At 38.8% G+C, this 19,368-nt stretch overlaps 1 protein-coding gene across 3 annotated transcripts in view; it reads right to left on the reverse strand.

Annotated features, from left to right (window-relative positions):
- Window positions 1-19,368, reverse strand: part of LOC126210109 (zinc finger protein 501-like) — a 366,536-nt gene that overhangs the window by 30,267 nt on the left and 316,901 nt on the right. The window contains exon 11 of one of the 3 annotated variants that reach the window (XM_049939251.1): window positions 9,982-10,636. The exons of the other annotated variants lie outside the window; for them this stretch is intronic. The gene's annotated coding sequence lies outside the window, so the exon portion shown is untranslated. Of the gene's footprint in view, window positions 1-9,981; window positions 10,637-19,368 lie in introns of those variants that run through there. 3 annotated transcript variants of the gene reach the window in all.

A 19,368-nucleotide genomic window follows, 5' to 3' on the forward strand; every position in this document is an offset into this window, starting at 1 on the left:
TGTTAACCAGCAAACCAATGACACTGACATTTATTGATTTCAAGAAAGAATTTGATTGTATACACAGAGAACCAATAGATAAGGTCATTAGAGAATTTGGTGTTAAATCAAAATCAGCAAATATAATTCGTGAAACACTAACAGGTACAATATATAAAGTCTAATTTATGGGAGAAGTGTCTCACCCATTTAAATAAAAACTGGTGTTGGGCAAGGTGATGGTTTATCACCTTTACTGTTTAATTGTGTTCTAGAAAAAATTGTAAGGATCAGGAATTCGGAGATAAAAAATCACAAAATTGAACCGATAACTTTGGGAAGGAAAACAAATGGAATCAAGGTGAACTGCTTGGCTTTTGCGGATGATTTTGCAATACTTTCAGAAAACCTGACAGAAGCAATTATTCAGTTAAACCTTCTCGAAAAAATAGCAAACGTAACTGGTCTCAAAATTTTAGTTGATAAAACAATATTCATGACAAATATCAAAAATGCGCCAAAATTCATAGAAACACAAATAGGTAAAATAGAGCGAGTAAATAAATTTAAATGTTTTGGAAATACTATACAACAGAATGGACTAGAAAAATCTGCAATAGATGTAAGAATTAACAAAATGGAAAGAGCATATGGTTTGACCAAAAATATTTACAACACGAAATGTATATCTATAAAAACGAAACTAAAACACTACACCACAGTGGTACGACCAGAATGTTTATATGGATCTGAATGCCTAACGATCAACTAGAAGATGGACAGACTAGAGGTATTGGAAAGAAGGATTATTAGAAAAATAATGGGTGCAATAAAAACTGCAGATGGTTGGAAAATAAGACGTAATGAGGAGATCTACAAAAATATAGAGAAAATATCTGAAGTAATGGCCAAACGGAGTTTAACCTTTTTCGGACACCTCTACCAAATGGATGGATATAAACAAAACAAATACTCCTATATTTCTGGAACAAGAAATTGACAATAGCATGGATTACAGAAGCAAGGAAAGATCTAGAAAGAAGCACCATCAAGGAATCAGAAATAGCAGAAAGAAACCGTTATAAAAATAAAATACTAAATTTGGAAGGCTTTCCAAGCAGAAGAAATAAAAAGTCGGGTACAACATGGACAGAAGAAAGGAAGAGACTTCACGGGGAGAAAATGAGGGAGCACTGGCAAAATAGGAAACAATAACAAAGGAAGAAGAGGAACTGAAGTTGTTAACGTGATACAAAAAAAAAAAAAAGAAAAAACAAACAATGTAACATTTCACTTAAGAGCATTGTCTAAATCCTCAATCCAAGTCATTTTTATAATGTGTATAAAAGAGTTTGCTTGGTGTCTGGAGCATTGCACTAAGTCCTCAGGAATGGTCGTTAGAAATTGAAGCAGGGAGCAGCAGGCAATTACGACGTAAGATATTTTCATTTCAGGATCAGTATGCTACGAAAATTATCAACACACAGGGACCTTCTCATGCACAGCATTTACTTCGTTTAATTAGAGAGATTCGTAGTAAAGTTCAAGATTTAATCAGTTTGCACTTTTTTTTAGAATGATTATAAAACAGGGCCATATTGTATTCTGGTAGGCAGATATATATGGTTTCTCGTGCAGTTGGAAATGCACAAGTCAGCCAAAGCTAAACAACAGCAAAGTTACAACAAACCCAGAATGAGTTCTAAGATAAAATCAAATAAAAAAAAATATATTTTTAACCTTCAGTTGTCGACAGCTCTGTTTGGTTCGGGCGTCGGGGAATCTTTTGTGAATTTTGTAGTCAGATATGCACCCTGTAATCAGATTATGTACCCTTTTCTCTCTAACATTTTCTTCGTAGTTCGTTTTTGCGCTGCGCTTATAAATTAATCATTTGTGTTTTCTGTCTCATCACGATCAACATATATAATTTTGAAAATTTATTTTCTTGTGAATATTGTTCTTTACTGTCACGCTGCGTAAGACGACAAACAGGAATTCTCGTACCAGTATTCATCAGACAATAGCTATATCCAATTCAACAAAAAATAACTCCGAATTCTAACGAATTACTGCATCCTACTTTAGAAAATCAGACACACGACAATTCAAGAGGTAGATTCTTCCCTCACAAACAGTCACGTTCCAACAAATATGGAAAAGTTACCTAATTCGAATAGGAATGTGTTTGCAAGGCTAAATGTTTCTTTTGTCAATGACATACCTACTTCAACTTCACAGGTTTCAGTTTCCAGGCGGGGAATCCACCACAACACAGACATTGCAAAGTCAAGTCACAACAGACGTAGACAATGAGAATACTGATGAACCACTCACCACACAATGATTAACGGCAGCTCTTCAAAGACCAGTGATCTTGGGACAATGCTTCAGATGTAACTCGCAGAAAACAACAACATTCTGGCGACACACCTTGACAACAAACAACAGGAAAGTAACAACATTCTCGTAACCCAACAACCAGAAAGTAATAAAACGTTAGCGACACATCTTGACACAAAACAGAAAGAAAGTAACAAAATTCTATCAAGTCATATTGACCAAAAATTGCGAAAGCACAGTGGAACACTTGAGAATCAGCTGACAAACCACACTGACACGAAATTGAATAAAATTTCTGACCATTTAGAAGCGCTTGCAGTAATCAGACACAGTTGCAGACTTTATTTTCGCAACGAGTTGTTGAAGTAGCTTATCAGCTAGAAGATGTCAAAGAAACAATGCACAAAGAGAAAGATTTGCTTCTTAAGAAAATACATAAAGTAGTTCCCAGTGCTGCAGTCGCAAGGCGACAACGTAAAACACTCAAGCATTCGAAACAGATCAGTGATTTGGAATCGGCAATTAATAAAGTCGACAATGACGCTACGACACAATCGTAAGTTTTAACAGCACAAGCAGAAGACGTTTCTCAAAAAAAGTCGAACAATTAGCTCTCAACTCGGCAGACACACGTCCCACACCTTTTACACAAACAGAAGAATTTCTTTCATTACAGCGTTTTCAAAACGGCCAGCAAACAGTGAACAACATCAACGCACAGGAGATTAAAAGATTAAAAATCAGTCTTGCCAACATTGCGAAAACTATGTCATATGACCAAAACCCTCGTGATTCTCCAAACACTTTTCAGGGACAGTCAGACGGATTTACATATGAACAAAATGTGCGCAGAATGAGAAGAATAAGGGACTCTGAAACGGAACAGTGGCAATCGCGAACATTTTACGATAGAAACGATATACAAAATTCTCCAAGACACGGCGAATACAGAATACAGACTTGCAGCCATTAGATCGGATTCAGCAACTCTCTTCCTGTTTACCTCCAGCTTGGCCAGTAACTCACAAATTAGAGTTCATTTGCAGTTTTTTAAAAGGCGAATGCGCCCAGTAGTCAGCAATATTATTCTGTTGAAGAATTCCAGCGGCGTATTGGTCGGAAGCGGCATAGCGAGGCGTCAAATAATTAAACCTACCAAATTTTGAGAATTCGCAACAATTTCGAAATTTTTTGAGTACACTGTGCAACATTTAACAGAGCCAGTCAGTCCGCTCCCATTCAGCTTTGCATCTCAAAACTTACTCGTTCACTATGTTTTCTTTACTTAAAGGTCAACGGAAAGAATGTATTAATGCATTTCGCAACCTACTTCAATTACTTGAAATTCAGCAGTCTGACTATTCTTCCGTTAAGAAAACTTTCTCTCAAAGCAACAGAGGTTACAATGGCAATAGGAATCAAGGTTATAACAGATCATTTAAGAACAGACACGACCGACGATACGGCAATAGTCAGAGGGATCAGAGTAATTATAACACGAGAATCAGTTTTAACGGACAGCTTCAGTATAGTCAGCAAGAAAACCAAACCTCTGCTGGTACCAATCAACACTTTCAGCAGCAAGGTAATAGCTGGCACACTTCGTCTCGGCAAAATTACGGGTCACAGCAGAATTAGAATAACAATAATCAGGAAAACAATTATGTGCATCGAAATAAAGAGTTAAATTCCAAGCGTCACGTATCAGAGGGTACGACAACAGAACCACAATCAGAATTACAGGCACAGTAACAGCAATGGCACCAGGCAAACTGATAGTTCCGAACAGCAACAACACTGCGTATTCAGTGAACCAGATAGTCGCTTTCGTCCTCCTGACACTCAATGACTAGAAGCTCAGCATACTGTGGACGTCAACAGCAGAGCGTCTTCTACAGACAGTATGACCACACTAACAGAACGTACCACGTTGGAAGACATAAGAGACACTTTATTGTAGGACAAAGAACAGACACAAAAGAATGTGTACCATCCGATTATCAATATACAAACTGAATCACATAATTTCACCGCAGTAATTGACTATGGATCTCCAGTTACAGTGATTAGTAATGCAGCATTTAATAAATGCAATGCGAATAATTGTTGCCCTACATTCCCATTACAAAAGACTAAAGTTAGAGGAGCAGTTTCTGGAAATGGAGTAGATGCAAAACTACAGACACACTTAAAACTTTCTATCATGGTCACACATTTTCTGCAAATTTTTGGATCGTCCCAGTTTTAACAACTGAAATTATGTTAGGTATGGATTTCTTGACAGAACATAAAAGGCTTTTGGACTTTAAGGACTCATATTCTACTACGTAACAATAACAAGTAAGTTGCATTACAGTTTCAGCAGAGCATTTCAGTGAATGAACAGGAAATTAACAGGAGATGATTTCGTACCAAGTAATGACGTCTGACAGAAGAATTTGATTTGTTATGCCATAATTGATTGATATTCTTCGACACTGGACCCTTATCATGTTTTTGGCAATATCTTTTAATGCAAAAAACACAAAATTTTCACACGCAAGTTTTTTAAACACAAAGAATACACAACATCATTTTTCACTGACATCTTTTGCTACTGACAATACAGGTGAAGAATCTAATATCGACGTTTCGCAGACGATCAAAGCCAAGGTAGACATTTGTGAAGCAGCAACAGACAAAGACAGACAACAGTTACAAGAAGTTTTATAATCGTATTCACATGTTTTTGACAATGCACCCGGAACATGTGGTCCCAAAAAAAGACAGATCGTTAAGGCTTGTGTGGATGCACGACAGATTAATGAAATTATATTGACATAAACAGATAGACCACGGGAACTTCATGAAATGATACAAAAGTTCCACGGAGTAACAGTGTTTTCGAGGTCAGATTTAAAGAATGGATTTTGGCAAATAGGACTTTACCCCAATTGTGGTAAGTACACTGCCTTCTTATGCTTTGGTAATTGCTATCAATTCTGTAAACTACCCCTCGGCCTTACCATATCTTCAGCAGCTTTCATTCGTGGCATGAATACTACTCTTCTACATGATTTAAAAGAAAGGGTCACAATATATGCCGATGACATACTAATTGCGGAAGCAACTTGGGATAAACACAACAGTACGTTGAATGCACTACTGGATGCATTATCACATCAGGGTATTCCAGGCAATCTACGAAAATTAGAGTTTGGAAAATCTAGTTTTAGGCCACATCATCTCTGTTGAAGGAACTGAACCTGACTCAGATAAACTTCAAGCTATCTGAGACATCACTATTCCCACAACTAAAAAAACACTAAGTTTCCTTGGCCTCGTCAATTTTTTTTTAGCCGTTTTATTCATTATATGGCTTTAGGCATACTAAGACTTTGTCAGCTAGGTGGTAAGTACTCAAACTGGTTCTGGGATGATCAGGCATTAACTGAATCTGAAACGTGCTTTATAGAATGCCCCACTATTATCACACCCAGATCTTTCCAAAGATTTTTGTGTTGCACAGACAACTTCAAAACAGCAGTTGGAGTTCATCTCTTCCAGGAAATAGAAGAAAATGGTGTGATCGTCACGAAAAGTATTGCCTTTGCCAGTCGTGTATTTTCCCCAGCAGAAATAAATTATTTCATTATACAACTCGAAACATTATCAGTCCTCTCGGCTTTTACAAAATTTCGTTATTTCTTGTATTGCAAACACACTAAAGTGTAATTTTCGCATGATCGTCTGGGAGGATGGAAATTTTATGCACAGTAATTCAATTTCAGTCATCCATATTCCAGGCACACAAAATGTAGTCGCTGACGCTTTATCACGATCTCTTACTGCTTCTCAAACGACTGCTTCCACACAATTTTGTCGATCAAACTTTTTTACTTCTAACAAGTTGCGTTAAAAGATATTACCAAAGAACAGGATAAGGATCCAGTGTGGAAGAATATCAAACAATTATGGCATAGTCGAGAATTCTTCCGGGTTGTATGGCCGTGGTCCATGGAACTCTTCTATCCCTGACGTTTCGTCCAAGGCTACGTTGGACGAAACGTTAGAGTTCCATGGACCACGGCCATACAACCCGGAAGAATTCTCGGCAGCTGATACAACCGGTCGTGAAAGCCTTCATTGTATAATTGTGGCATAACAAACAAAATTCTACTATCAGACATTATTACTTGGTACGAAATCATATCCTTTTCAAACATTTAAAACCCGACAGTAATACTTGGCTTCTTCTTGGTGATCTTATCAACAAACTGATATGGTATATCCATCTGAGCTATGCTCATTACGGGCCAAGAAAGTGTTTCCCCATATTTCGTCAAACGACCTATTTCATGGAGATGGAGAAAAGAATTAGGCGCGTTCTCGCGAAATGCAAACACTGTGAGCATGCAAAATCTTCCGATACATCACATTTGGCTCCGCTTTTCCCAATTATCCCTATTAAATTACGTCATTCAGCGGCGGTCGACCTCTACACGCCTATTCTAAGGAACAAAAAAAAAGTTTTGCTTACATGTTTGTTGCAGTTGAGGTAACATCCACATTTATTTCCTTTACGCCACTTCGCAGAGTTACAGCTAAAATTCTTTCAGTTGCATTCACTAAGAATTTTTTACCACACGTAGGACACGTAGAAATGGTTATATTGACAACTGATCATAATTTCGTTCCGCAACGGCCTCGGACATTGCACAACTGAAAGATTAAACACATTTTTATTTCCAGGTACCATGCTTCCTCCAACACATGTGAAAGAATAATGAAACAAATAGGAAAAGTATGTAGACTTTATTGCCACAAACAATACTCTGAATGGGACAGAGATATATATTGAGATGTTTTAGGACACGATTAATTCAATTCCTTAATGATACAACTTTGCTCTTGCCACAGTTACTTTTGAAGAATAAAAACCTGCAAACAAAGTAAAAGAACTTGTTTCTTTCCCCAAGTCACAGTGTTTACGTAATCGTGAACTACTAATATAAGAAAGGTAGGTGAGAAGAGGAAAATGATTCGAAGTTGGACAAAAAGTTTTGGTTCGAGCTCAACATTCTCTTGTAAACAAAGAACAAGTGTCAGAAATTTTCATTACTTTATTACGGACCGTTACGGATACGAAGAGTTCCACATCCCAACGTAGTAAATCTCGAAACACTTAGAACGAAAGCTGCGAGAGGTCATCACACCACGAATACAAAACCGTTCATTGATTTTTTATTTGAATTTCGTTTCTCTAATGATTACACCAACGCACCCATCTACACTAAAGAAATTGGTATAGGCATGCGTATTCAAATACAGAGAGATGTAAAGAGTCAAAATACGGCGCTGCGGTCGGCAATGCCTATATAAGACAAGTGTCTGGCGCAGTTGTTAGATTGGTTGCCCGTGTTATGTATATAAATGAGTTATTTATGAAGGTTTTGCCTGGTACTACCTGAGTTCAGTTCTGTCAATGAGTGTGGGCTTGTGGCTGTCATTATTCCAAACTGATTTCAGACTCTAAGGGTATAAGAATGCAGATGTAATTCTTCTGATTTACTAATTGTGCTTTATAATCAGTGAAAATTGTTGAATGCAGCTACCTTACTTTTGAGTTATGTCTATAATTACCTGTAGGCTCGTATCACGAGTTCGAGCTGTTTGTTTGCATCTTAAAAAGAAAAACTAAAGAGGAATTTCTATATTTGTAGTGTGTTTAATTTTTACTAAATAATTCACTAACGAGTCGTTAACAGTGATCTTGTTACAGATGCCTCAGTACCATGATTGAAATTTTAATGAAGGTTTCTATTACTGTCGTAGCGGCAACCGCCGTCCTGTGTTAGTAGAGGAGGAGGAATTATTGCTACTGACGTCCCCCCTGCCACCGCCCCTATCATCATAAATTTGAACCACCTTTGTCAGTCATTTTGGCTACTTCGAAGGCAATGGCGTTCTGATAATTACTAGCAATACCCGATGGTTGATATTTGTGACATAATCACTTCATTATATGTTTTGCTGTTTGTAATGTGAATGTATTTTATTTATTTACTAAAAGGAAGTGAGTTTATACTGTTGCCCTTATGAGTTGTTTGCCATCAGTTGCTAATTGAAATTTATTCTTTTCAGTTAATGTTATTCTTGGATGTTTGCTTTTAAAAATAAATTCATTAGTGTTTAAAGAAACGTTAATAAATTCATTATGGCTCAGTACCAGAACCACTCAACACCAGCTCTGTGCCGCATTCCAACATGTATATGCACACAGAATAGCTTTGGCTCATACTGTGTCTATGAGGCATTTCGTCTATTTAGTTTCACTATGTCATGACTTATGTAATAGATACAATTGTCACAGACCATATACAACGCTATGTTCTAAAATAATTGACCCAGATCTTTACAATCCATCATTTTACAAGCAAAGGTTACGTAAAAGAAGACAGCTTGAATTTTTTCCGCCAAAGACAAAGGGGTCACAGAAGACAAAAGCAACATGAGAAACAATAACATCGAATCTTGTGCGTCATAATGCATTTTCTATTACAGGCTAACGTACAGAAGTATTCCAGATAGGAATGATAAAACAGGTAGCGTACATGTATTTGCAAATGTGCAACATGTACCGTCAGTAATCGGAGGAGATATTTAATTTCAGCGTCTGTGCTACAACCGGGGTTTCTTCATTGACTATAAGAATTTTAATATAGGTGTCGCATATGGTTCAAATGGCTCTGAGCACAATGGGACTTAACATCTGAGGTCATCAGTCCCCTAGAACTTAGAACTACTTAAACCTAACTAACCTAAGGACATCACACACATCCATGACCGAGGCAGGATTCGAACCTGCGACCGTAGCGGTCGCGGGGTTCCAGACTGAAGCGCCTAGAACCGCGCGGCCACCAATGGCCGGCGGTGTCGCATATGAAGTGAAGACTGAAGCATTTATTATAGATGAAGTATGTGAAGCAATAATTTGTGGATTTTTATAATGATAATATGATGAGATAACAGGAAGTGAGGATAGTGAATTTTTTATGATTATTATGCAGACGTTTATGATTTATGATTAGAAGTATGGCATACTGATGTTAAAGATTGTTTGTGATTATGTGACGATTTTACCCTTGGTGCATGTTTTGTTGATTGTGTTTTGGTGTGTTTCTCTGATGAGCAGTATTTCTAATTGTTTGCGATAAGGTGTTGCATAACATAGTGCAAGTCTATGAATTTACAGGAAGATAAACACTTTGTCTCAACAATATGCATTCGTTTTCTTTGCGAACAGCAACGTGAAGGATTGAAGACGCTTATTGCCATGTACTTGATTTGATGAATCTGTGGCTCTGATTGCGCTAATGGATTTTTTTCTCATTCACAGGATAATATCATTTAACAGACCTCATAGGAAAGACAAAATTGCTTAATTAGTTTCATTCTGTATTTTTATTTTGCTTGTTCATAGATATTAAGTACTCTTTTTGATACCATTAAAATTTTGCATTTACAGTCCCTGGCCAATTTATTAGACACACTACAGTTTTTAAGCAAATTTTGATTTATGTCGCACGAAATTTGTTTTTTAATACACAAATTGTGATAAAATGATTATGTGTAGTCTACTTCATAACTAAGGTGATATAACAAATAAATAAAACATAGTATTTGTTGAAAATATTTTATTTCAATTTGTTGAAAATATTTCAATAATGACAACAAAAATTAAAATATTGTAAAAGCGAAAACATTAGTTTTAATATCTTATTTTGCCACCTTTCGCAGCTATGAGAGCCTTAATACGACGTTGCATGCTGTCGATGCAAGGCTGTATTGTGTCCTGCATTCGTGGAGATGATACCACACATGGATGATCTTCTCTAAGAGCTGTGTGTTCGTTGTGATATCTTTTGTCACTTCACTCTTCATTAGTTCCAATACATTTTCTATAGGGTCCATGTCGGAACTATTACCTGGCCAGTCTAACCAAGGGATATTTTGTTCCTTCAGAAAGGATTTAACTGGCCTGGCTGTGTGACTGGGAGCTCCATCTTGCATAAAATTTCGGGAACCATTCTCTGAGCTGTGGTATTAAAAGTTTATGCAGGACTTCCTTGTGGTGGACTTCCCTCATTATGTCTTTAACCACGTAAAGACTTCCTGTACCCTTGCCACAGATGACAGACCAAATAATCACCTTAGCTGCGTGTTTTACAGTCTGAATAATGTAGTCGGAATTAAATTTTTCTCCTGTTCGACGGCGCACATACTGAGATTTGTTAGTTAAAATTTCAAACGTGCTTTCATCGCTGAAGCATACCTGTAAAAAATCAAGAAACATAATTAATATACTATGAATAAATGCAACACAGGTTATAACACATCGAAAATGATAATTTTAAAGTTAAATTACCGATCTCCAGACGTCCACATCTTTATCACACCACTGTTTAGCCCACTTCAGACGCTTTGCTTTCATTGTGGCTGTTAACTTCGGTTTTCTAGCGGGTCGACAGGCCTTGAAATCAATATCCTTAAACTTTCTGCAAACAGTGCGTTCAGATGCATTCATATTAGCCTCGTCTGGTTGAGATTTTATCTGTTTCGTTGTTGCAAATCTGATTTTTGGGCAAATTCTTTTGAGAAATCTTTCAGAACTTGGGGTGAACATTGGTTTTCTTCTACATTTATTCTTCCTTCTGGAGTTCATTCTTCATCTGAATCAATTTTCTTCTTCATGCGCCTCACGCTACCTTCTGACATTTCCAACCTTCGTGAAATTTCCCGATTGGAATACATTTTCGTATTAACGAGGGCTTTCACCTCAGGTTTTTTACGTAGTGAAATGTCACCTCTCTTATCCATTTTTAAAGGATTAAAAATATCTGGCTGTGATGTCGATATTACGAAATTGATAATGAAAGCGAACAAAGTATTACACCAGTTACATGCGAGAACGCAAATGAACAGGTCCTTTCCTGTACGCTGTGCTGTGCACATTGATACTTACAATAAGTCAATAATCAAATGTTACATAGCAACAATAGATACAAAATTCAACAATGTAGTAAGTGCCCTGAATAACTGTCATAAATTTTCTACTTAATCACATTAAATATAGTACTCAACACGTAATTATTACAAATAACATTAAAAATGTGCAGTGCGTCTAATAATTTGGCCAGGGACTGTAGGGCAATTACAAGTAATTGGCATGTGCAAAGGTTAAGGTTTAGAGATCACATTTTCATTTGCTTTATGTTTTGTAACTGACAGACGACAGACAAATGCAATAATTTCTTCTTTTTCCACAGCAGCAAAATATACTGCACATTCCTTTCTTTTCCTTTCCTTTACTCTGTAATCTTATGACCATTCACTCGAGTATGTAAAAAAAAAATACGCTCTGCAGAAATCACTATAATACTCTTGAATAACGACACGAGTGGTCTACTCATACTCATGTAAACAGTAATAACACTGACAACAATGTTTGCATATTGATATTTTCACATTGCACCGTGCATGTAATGATTACAGTACTTTAATGTTTCTTTCCTCTCACAGGATAAAACAGATTTCGATTGTGAGTATTTTCTCTGAGATGTCACTACCGACACATCTGTAGAAAATGTAATTTCGATGCTAGTCAGAAATGTTTGTTATTCTTTGCCACGTAATCTGAGAATTTACTATACATAGCTTTGGATAAATGTCTTAGCTTCATTTTTTTCTCGCTGTATTGTAACAGAATACATGGGCTTTGTAAAAGCAACACATTCAAGGACTCAAGAGTTATTGTCTGCACTGTGAGAAAGTTCGACGTATTATGAACGTTTCTTTAGCGCGACATGCCACATCGATTAACATGATTTTAGATGACTACACACCGTCATTTGGTGAAAATGACATGGCAGTACCTTTTGTGAGTTGAGTGACTCTAGTTATCACTGGATTCATTATGGGCAAGTACTGCAACCATTCTTAGTCGCCTCACAATCAATAATGCTACAACGCCTTCACTTCATAAATTATAACAAAGTTATAAGTGCTAAAAGACACTTCAACCTTTGCTAGGTAGTGTACTGTGTACACTCACGCCAACAGCTTCATGTACAATGACCACGAAAAGAAATTGCTTCGATACATATTTGCTACGACTAAAAGACAATGTAATCAGAGTTCAATCTAATGAGTTTTTGTGCAGAATGACTACAAAAATAATAACGCCTTTAATGACATTTTTTCCCACACTTGATGACTTCATAACTAGTGCACACTAATGTAATATACACTTTTCTTCAACCTGTGCACACTTCTATCAAATGAAATGTAACATATTCTGAGTGCAACTGAGCACCAATGTAAGCAATATTTGTAACTTTACTTGGAGCACGAAATGTACAAAGCTTTTTGCAAATTAATTTATGTGCGACTGAGCACCACTAATTACAAAACAAAATTTTTCATGACTTCTTTACAGTGCATATATGCATGTCACATGTATACAGGGTGTTACAAAAAGGTACCGCCAAACTTTCAGGAAACATTCCTCACACACAAATAAAGAAAAGATGTTATGTGTACATGTGTCCGGAAACGCTTACTTTCCATGTTAGAGCTCATTTTAGTTTCGTCAGTATGTACTGTACTTCCTCGATTCACCGCCAGTTGGCCCAGTTGGAGGAAGGTAATGTTGACTTCGGTGCTTGTGTTGACAGGCAACTCATTGCTCTACAGTACTAGCATCAAGCACATCAGTACGTAGCATCAACAGGTTAGTGTTCATCACGAACGTGCTTTTGCAGTCAGTGCAATATTTACAAATGCGGAGTTGGCAGATGGCCATTTGATGTATGGATTAGCACGGGGCAATAGCCGTGGCGCGGTACGTTTGTATCGAGACAGATTTACAGAACGAAGCTGTCCCGACAGGAAGACGTTCGAAGCAATTGATCGGCGTCTTAGGGAGCACGGAACATTCCAGCCAATGACTCGCGACTGGGGAAGACCTAGAACGACGAGGCAATTCTTCGTGCAGTTGACGATAACCCTAATGTCAGCGTCAGAGAAGTTGCTGCTGTACAAGGTAACGTTGACCACGTCACTGTATGGAGAGTGCTACGGGAGAACCAGTTGTTTCCGTACCATGTACAGCGTGTGCAGGTACTATCAGCAGCTGATTAGCCTCCACGGGTACACTTCTGCGAATGGTTCATCCAACAATGTGTCAATCCTCATTTCAGTGCAAATGTTCTCTTTACGGACGAGGCTTCATTCCAATGTAATCAAATTGTAATTTTCACAATCAACATGTGTAGGCTGACGAGAATCCGCACGCAATTGTGCAATCACTTCATCTACACAGATTTTCTGTGAACGTTTGGGCAAGCATTGTTGGTGATGTCTTGATTGGGCCCCATGTTCTTCCACCTACACTCAATGGAGCACGTTATCACGATTTCATGCGGGATACTCTACCTGTGCTGCTAGAACATGGGCCGGCCGCGGTGGTCTAGCGGTTCTAGGCGCTCAGTCCGGAACCGCGCGACTGCTACGGTCGCATGTTCGAATCCTGCCTCGGGCATGGATGTGTGTGATGTCCTTAGGTTAGTTAGGTTTAAGTAGTTCTAAGTTCTAGGGGACTGATGACCACAGATGTTAAGTCCCATAGTGCTCAGAGCCATTTGAACCATTTTGCTAGAACATGTGCCTTTACAAGTACGACACAACATGTGGTTCATGCACGATGGAGCTCCTGCACATTTCAGTCGAAGTGTTCGTACGCTTCTCAACAACAGATTCGGTGACCGATGGATTGGTAGAGGCGGACCAATTCCATGGCCTCCACGCTCTCCTGACCTCAACCCTCTTGACTTTCATTTATGGGGGCATTTGAAAGCTCTTGTCTACGCAACCCTGGTACCAAATGTAGAGATTCTTCGTGCTCGTATTGTGGACGCTTGTGATACAATACGCCATTCTCCAGGGCTGCATCAGCGCATCAGGGATTCCATGCGACGGAGGGTTGATGCATATATCCTCGGTAACGGAGGACATTTTGAACATTTCCTGTAGCAAAGTGTTTGAAGTCACGCTGGTACGTTCTGTTGCTGTGTGTTTCCATTCCATGATTAATGTGATTTGAAGAGAAGTAATAAAATGAGCTCTAACATGGAAAGTAAGCGTTTCCGGACACGTGTCCACATAACATATTTTCTTTCGTTGTGTGTGAGGAATGTTTACTGAAAGTTTGGCCGTACCTTTTTGTAACACCCTGTATATTGTATATTCTGTAATCTTTTCATGTTTCTCTATGATATAATGTAGTACTTCTTAGTTTACTTCTACTTTTGTGTAATATTGTATAGACGAATGTTTCAGTACACTCATTAAGATATGCAAAAATCATCCTACAAAATTCTGGCTGCAGAGGCCGTGGGATAGTGAAATAGGTCTATTGGGAGTTCCTTAAGTGCATTTGTGTTTAAGGAAATCGATTTGTGTTTGAATATTGTGAAACAGAGGAGAAAGATTTGATTAGTGATTTAGAACGAAAAGAGTACCGAGAGGAATGAAGAAAATATTTTTTTATTTAGTGGCACTGCAGTCGCATGTAGTTAGGATTCATTGTTGAATGAGACATCCATATCAGGGAACTTGAGATTTTCATCAAAGATTGAGTAATTTTCACTGTAAGGTACTTTTCATGTTTATTAATGATTTGTCTAACATTTGTACGAAGAGTCGGGTATCAATGTTGCCCCTCATCAATGTTAATGAGTATTGTAACATGAATTGCATACAATATATCTGATAATTTAAAAGCAGTTTGTTGAAGTAACATTTCACCTAAGCGCATTGTCAATATCCTTGATCAAGTCATTTTTATTTAAAGGAGTGTCTCACTCAGTGATGTGTATGAAATAGTTTGCACTAAGCTCTCAGCAATTGTAGTTAGAAATTTGCAGCTGGCGCACCGAGCACTTCCAAGCAATTACATTACGAGATAATAAATTTTCATTTCAGGATCAGTGTGCTACGAAAATTATCAACACGCAGGGACCACTTCATGCACAGCAGTATTATTAGGCAGATCATTAACGAACAGGGACCTCTTTGTTTAGCTAAAGAGATAAATAGTTAAGTTCAGGATTTTATCAGTTTGCACATACTTTTAAAAAGATTATAAAACAGGGCCAAATTCACGTTGTATTCTCGCAAGCAGATATATTTGGTTTCTATCGCAGTTGGAAACGCACAAGTCAGCCAAAGCCAAACAACAGCAAAGCTACAACCAACCAGTTCAGTACAAAATCTCTAATCAAATGAAAAGAAATAATTTTTAAAGGAAACTTTCAATACGTAGTGTACACCAGTCTACTCCTAATCAGCAAATAACACAATTTAAAGAAGAATCATGGAATGATTACAGGCAACCTTGAAGCACAAATCTCCGTTGCTGCTTTTCACTGCAACTATTCTGTATATGACAGCAAAAATTCCGCAATAAGATGATTAGGGAGCATTTAACGTAGGAAGAGAACAAAACTACGGGGCTTCTGGCACACCGCTCAGTTTGGTATCTAGAGGCTCTGGATTCAGGACACGGTGAGGATATTTTTACAAATATTGACAAGCTTCCTGGATGCAGGGACAATGACATCGCAATCCGAGATGGCGTTGACAGGAAATATAAAGAATGCAGAATGGCAGTAGTGGGAAATTTAAGGAAATCAAAGAGTGCCGGGGGAAAATCTAAAAATTTTAGCTTCTATTAAATTGAAACAGCGAATCACAGCACAGGGTGTTACCAGCCATTAGAACGAAAAAGTCACCAGCCAGTACCTGCCATGTTCAAAAGTATCTGAACGGTCCGAATTATGAATCAAAATATTTTAGATACTTCAATTTTTAAATTTGCCGTCATCAGGCATCTTGAATTTTTTAAATTTCCCACCAGCGCCATCTTAGATTGCAATGCCATCCTCCCTGCAACTAGTGAACACGCATATGTTGGTAACATAGCATTCACTGGGAGCTGAAGCCACGATATAGATCCGAAACCGAGGTTGAAGGGTGCGCCACAAACCCTACGACATACTACTCAGGGCAAGAACTGACGATAATTATACGGTGGGGCAGGTATACCAGAGGAGATGATCAGTTGTTAAAACATTCCCTCTGAAGAGAATTAAGGGCAAAATGGAACACGTCTGAACCACCTCCATTTTGCCAACGACATTGTACTATTTGCTTCTGCAAAGAAACTTCAACACTGAAAATGAGAGCTTTACGGAAACTTCCGACACTGGCTCAGAAAATCAGCCATGACAATATTATTTTAATCTATCTACCACACGTAGACACAAATTTGCCTCTTAACAAATTGGTAAGTTGTTTTGTCTAGTGTTCTGTCAGTGATATCAAAAGCGATTCCAAGAACAATGTTTGCCAGACCACACCACCGATGGTGTTCCGCATACTTCTGCTCTGTGCAGTGGACACATTCCCTGGCACCATAAAAGTCACCTGGTGTAAATACATGCTCTCTGGAACTATATACGGAGGCTGTATAAAGGTTTTTAACCACTGCTACCAGTCACAAAATTTGTTAACTAATGTATTATTTATTTATTCGACCTGCTATGCCTCATCATCAGGCTATGTGACTGGCAGCGGTGGTTAAAACCTTTACATATTTTTTGAGACAGTCACGGTCAAAAAGTAGTCAAAATGGCTTCAAATTCTTACATATGGATGTCTGTGCTGTGAGCTCCAGCAGGCTCCTCAAGACCACGAGCAAAATTCTGGAGTGTGTCATACCCTAAAGAGTTCAAATGCCATTAATTGAAAACAACACCATTCAAGCGAAGCAAGTAGGGTAAAAAAACTATCGGCAAAGATGCAGGTCCTTAGATCGCCAAAACCTCAATCGATTTAAACCTACTTCAGCTGGCCTTTTAAACTGAGACAAACCTTAAGATAATACAGGGTGTACATAAAGTCCAGGGAACACTTTCAATTAGTTATTGCACAAGAACTAAAGATTGTACATATGTTATACAATTGCAGTTTGAAGAGAAAATCTGGAAGTTTTTTTTTTACAAATATTCGATATGCGAACCATGAATGACCCGTCAGACGTCAATATGGTAATCGAATTCTTACCATACCCGTCCCAGCATGGCATCGTCGACTGTGGCAGTCGCTTCCCGTATTCTCTCCCGGAGCTCTGCTACACCAGATCTTTAATGCGACCCCACAGAAAAGTCACACAGAATGAGATCTGGTGATCAGGGAGCCCATTTCATTAAACAGCTGTCCCCTTCTGTGGCACGGCCGATCCATCGATTTGGCAGCTCCGTGTTCAGGTACCCAGGAACTTCACGATGAAAATGGGGTGGAGCTCCATCCTGGTGAAAGATGAAAGGAGACTCCGATTGTATTTGAGGCATCAGCCATTGTTGCCACATATGTCTAAGGAGGAATATCCAGTGACAGTGCTCTGGGCGAAGAGGAATGGCCCATACAGTTTTCTACGTGACAAGGCACAAAAAACATTTACCTTTGGGGAATCTTGCACAAATTCAGTGCATTCGTGTGGATGCTTTGTTCCTCAGATTCGACAATTATGCCTGTTCACTTCCCCATTAGTGCGAAAAGTGGCTTCGTCGCTGAAAATTAAGCGATCAACAATGCCACCCCATCCCCATTCAATTGTTGCAACTGCGGAAAAAACTCAAAAAGCTTGTCTTTGTCGTCGCCATTGAGCTTCTGCACCAGCTCCAATTTGAATGGTTTCACAAACAGCTTCTGTCGCAGGACTTTGCACACTGTCACTGGAGCCATTTCGAGTTCACGGGATGCACGAAGCACCGACTTCTTTCGACTCCGTATGAATGTCTCTCGTACACTCTCCACATTCACTTCGCTCACACTGGGACGTCCGCTTCTCTTTGCCGGGCACAAGCAACCCGTCGTAACGAATTTGTTGTGCCGGTGGTAAATGGCCTTCCTTGTTGGTGGCTTCTTACCGTACTTGGTTCTGAACAGCCGTTGCACAGCTGTAGCACACTTGTTTTTGTCGAACTCCAACACGCAGAAAGTTCGCTCCGCACCCGAACTCGCCAAGTTTGCGACTAGCGCTGACTATCGGCAAATTACATGCGCTGTGGCGATATAAATGAAAAAATAAAAAAAATAAACTTTCAGGGTTCCTCTTCAAAATGACATATGTATGGTATCTGTACAACGTTTGGTTCTTGTGCAATAAATAATTGAAAGTGTTCCCGGACTTCATGTAAACCCTGTTTAGGGGATGAAAAACACATTGAAAAATTCTCCCAATTAAGACAATAGCTAAATTCTGAGCCGTAACGGTCCACAGTAGTACCTTAATCACTCAAAGCCATCAGGATCGAATACAATGCAATTACTTCTACATCAACATACATACGCAATCCACCATACGGTGCGTGGCGGAGGGTACCTCGTACCACAACTAGCATCTTCTCTCCCTGTTCCACTCCCAAACAGAACGAGGGAAAAATGACTGCCTATATGCCTCTGTACGAGCCCTAATCTCTCTTATCTTATCTTTGTGGTCTTTCCGCGAAATATAAGTTGGCGGCAGTAAAATTGTACTGCAGTCAGCCTCAAATGCTGGTTCTCTAAATTTCCTCAGTAGCGATTCACGAAAAGAACGCCTCCTTTCCTCCAGAGACTCCCACCCGAGTACCTGGGAGCATTTTCGTAACACTCACGTGATGATCAAACCTACCAGTAACAAATCTAGCAGCCCGCCTCTGAATTGCTTCTATGTCCTCCCTCAATCCGACCTGATAGGGATCCCAAACGCTCGAGCAGGACTCAAGAATAGGTCGTATTAGTGTTTTATAAGCGGTATCCTTTACAGATGAACCACATCTTCCCAAAATTCTACCAATGAACCGAAGACGACCATCCGCCTTCCCCACAACTGCCACTACACGCCTGTCCCACTTTATATCGCTCTGCAATGTTACGCCCAAATATTTAATCGACGTGACT

The sequence above is a fragment of the Schistocerca nitens genome, chromosome 10, assembly GCF_023898315.1.
Source record: "Schistocerca nitens isolate TAMUIC-IGC-003100 chromosome 10, iqSchNite1.1, whole genome shotgun sequence".
Taxonomy (NCBI): Eukaryota; Metazoa; Arthropoda; class Insecta; order Orthoptera; family Acrididae; genus Schistocerca; species Schistocerca nitens.